The following is a 4044-nucleotide window of genomic DNA, read 5'->3' as shown; positions in this document are numbered from 1 at the left end:
TTTACTTTCTAAGAAAAACTGTAGCTTATCATCAAATTGTTTACTTGTCCTTTATTTTTTCAGGCAAACAAAACTGCCCCTGAATGCACTTCATCTTGGTGAGCATAAGCATGTTCTATTCTCCTTAGAGAAAAGTCGGTACAGAACTTCACTGTATCTACCACACTTTATTTTAAAATTTCCTCTTCCACTTAGAAAATGACTTCACCACAGATTTAAATGTGTACTGGTATTAAAACATTGACACCCCAAGAACCTAATGAGAGAGGGAAAAAAAAATCTCGTTAAAATAATCATTCATTTCTTAACAAAAATCTATAATTATATTCTATCACTATGATGCTAAAATATTAATACTCCGAAAACATCTCTCCAAACACATAATACAAAAATAAAATGATCACTAATCCATAATAAAATAACAGTAGTATTCATTAAGATGTCAATTAACTCAAACATAACTAAAAGGGAGCCTGGTGTAATTGTTACACAATCCCCTAAAGCCTGAGCAGAACATTTGTTGAATAAACAAGTGTAGCTCCCAGTATATCCTTCTAGCATGGGGCCAATGGAAAGAATTTAAGAAAGTCTCAGAAAGTCTCAAGATCTTAGCCATCTGTACCCTCGTGTAGATATTTTTTTTTAATAAGTATCTATCTGAACATAAAAACATAAATAAATAAACAATTTTTTTTAAAAAAAAGAACAAAGCAACAATGCAGCTACATAAAAAAATAAAAAGCTTTCTTTAGAAAATCTGGTCACAGAAGTATACGTTTAAGAAGCACCTACTGTGAGTTATTCTGCTGCTTTGCTTGTGCATTCTAGTTAGAAAAGAACGGGTAGGCAAACCTGATAACAACTTGTCAATAGAACAAAACGTCTACCCTTTTCACTCAAGCAGCACAGAACTTTGACTGTATATATTATGATAAATGTTTAATTTAAAATTCTAGCACTTATTAGACCAGTTAAGCAAAACTTTAGGCTCATTTACTCTAAATGAGCAAGACTGGTTAGAAAAGCCCGAAGAAACTGAACTTGAGATCACTAAAGGCTCAGACTTCTCACTTCAACAGAATCTCATGAATTGTTTTCATCTGAAGGAATTGCTTATTCTTAGACAAGGAAAATTTGTGTACTGTTGTAGTGAATTATCAAGTAGTAAAGTGCCTGGACTGTCCAGGAATGAAAACAGAAATGAGCCACACATTCTCCATTCATAGCAACCCCGGTACTTCTCATCCCTTGTCCTTCTGGCTTCTCTAAGAAGTTTTAGGTTTTCTATTAGAGTCCAAAGTTGGGGACTTACTATGTTTCCATTAAAGTGGCTGAGATCATGTTTATAGGTTTCTTCTAGTCAAAATACTTTATAATTTTGAGTAAGTAGAGTTCCAATTACTAATGAAAAGGTAACATATCTAAGAATCTTGCCTGCATGTATGTATGTATGTATGTATGTATGTATGTATGTATGTATGTTATGTATGTATATCACATGAATGCTATCTCTGTGGAGACTAAAAGAAAGTGTCAGGTTCCCTGGAACTAGAGTTACATGCAGTTGTTGGCTACCACATGTGAGCCAGGAATGAAACCCAGGTCCTCTGGAAGAACAGCAAGTGTTCTTAACCACTGAGTCATCTCACCAACCACACTAGTCAATTTTGAATGTAGAGCATGCTACTAAGATGATCTCAGGTATTTTTCAAACATACTGCTTAATTAGGAAGCATCTCAACACCTGACATTCATTTGTTTTGTACACAGTGGCTTTTTTTCAACTTCCCCATTAGAATATTAAATTAGCTGTGGGACAGAGCACTTTAGTTTTATGCTGCAGATAACTCTAGTTGGAGAAATTTGGCACAAGTGACACTGATGGCAATGTTTTCTGAGTTAACACATTAGACCTATTTTTGATGTCAGCATTAACAAACACTCAAACATGTCTTTCAAAATACCAACATTAAGTGTTGGAGTGTTATATACAAATACCAACAGGAAATGACCATGTCATAGGAGATAAGCCAATTTCGATTCTAGGTGTGAAATCTACTATACTATTGAACTAGAACCCTATATGTATACAACTCCAAGAAGATATGTTCATAATTCACATACTACCATTCCTAGAAAATGTGAAAATCGTAACCTAAAAGACAGGAACTGTTTAGATGTAGCATGATTTATCTATATTGAGTGCTTTGAGTGACTTCAATTTGAATTAGAGAATCTGAGAACTGGGCATTAAGGGATTCAAATTCTAGCTTTACTATTTTGATGACAAATTTATCATTCTAATTATGATGTTTTTATTGTAAGAAGACAATTTTTTTGCATTCAATATCTTCTATTAATCCTGTTTCCTATGTTATGGCTGATACACTATGAACTACAGTGATATTTCTGCAAGTCATGGAAATTTAAAATTAACAGTCAAAGACTTCTAAAGGTACCCAAATCATTAAAGATTACTGAGCACTCAGTTATGTGGCTGCTGCCATCATGTGGTAATACTATAAAATTACATATATACATGTGCTCACTTCCTTATTTTATTAGCACAGGCATCTAAAACTGTCACATCAAAAAAGGCTATCATTTACTCTCAATATCTAATATAAGAATGTGATAAAGTTGTAGTAATAAATACAGGGTACCTATTTCTTTTTAAATCATCAAGCTATGGTTTTCTCTACATGTTAAATGTCAAAGTGGGTAGAAATCATTTCTGTGGCGGTTTCATTATATTTAAGACTTTGACAAATGTCATTTTACGATGAAGGAAACAAATATTTAAGGTCATGGGACTAGACAAATACATTAAAAATATGGAAAGTTCTAGCTGCCACATTTTAACAGTAGTTTCTCATTTTAACCTCCTAATCACATTACACACAAATAAGATCTTATTTTAGTTTTAGTTGAGTAGATATGGCAGTAGCAGTGATCAAATAGTGCCACATAATTAAATATACAATTAAACTATAGAATTATGGGTAGGTTAGGTTGCCTCTTGCTATTCACCCATGTACTCAAAAGAATGGTCCGCAGATCTGAAGTATTAATAGCACTTATTAAAGATGAAGAATTTCTGGGCACACACCAGACTTAAAAATCTACTTGTATCTGGATGACTCAACTGCACATTAGAAATTGAGAATGAATGAATTTAAAAGGACCTCGCCCAAAGGGCTGGGAACATAGCTCTGTGATAAGGCCTTTGCCTAGTATGGGTGAGAGCCATCTTCAATTCCCAGCACCATACACTAAATAAATAAGATGCTCTGTGAATAAGATTCACTGTAAAGCTTTTATGTTATGTAAACACTTATTAATATATTATATGGTATGGTTTGTCAAAACATTTCCTAGATCTGTCTAAAGGGCAAGGAAATGGATAAGTAGAATAAGCCATTACCCCAAAACATAGAACAGTAATTACCCAAGTTAGGTATAGGGAAGAAGCAGTGTGAGTAGGTTTATACAGAAAGTGAGATGGGAAAATATGCAATTATTTGACTAAACAAAATAATTATAATGTTAGGCAGAACTCGAACAAAATTACCACTGCTTCAAAGACTGTAGTCTATCAGGGACAAGGACATATGACAATCTATCTTACTGTACCAGTGTGGTCATTATCACAATGAAAGTGTGTATGAAGTATTAAAGAAACAATAAAATGCCTATCCGGAGAGTTCAGCAAAAATCTCTCAATCTCACGCTTTATTATTAAACCCTTAATGTATTTCTTTTTCTCTTCTGAGACTGTGGTCAAAGTTGGTCTTCTCAGGATCCTCCCTCAGCTTCCAAAGTGCAGCAGTTACTAGTGAGTGTCACTACTCTCAGGTGTTTTCAGTTTCTACTGGGACTTCCTATTATATTTATTCCCCTATTTATTCTGCCCGTCTAGAAATGCCAAAGGACTCTTGCTGAGATACAATTTGGATTCCTGTCACACCCTCATTTGAAATCCCTCAACAGACAACCCAAACCTACAGGAAATGCTTAACATTCAAATTGCAATTGGTCAGGAAT

This window comes from Mastomys coucha, chromosome X (assembly GCF_008632895.1).
Source record: "Mastomys coucha isolate ucsf_1 chromosome X, UCSF_Mcou_1, whole genome shotgun sequence".
Lineage (NCBI taxonomy): Eukaryota > Metazoa > Chordata > Mammalia > Rodentia > Muridae > Mastomys > Mastomys coucha.
Note: the sequence above shows the minus strand (reverse complement) of the source record.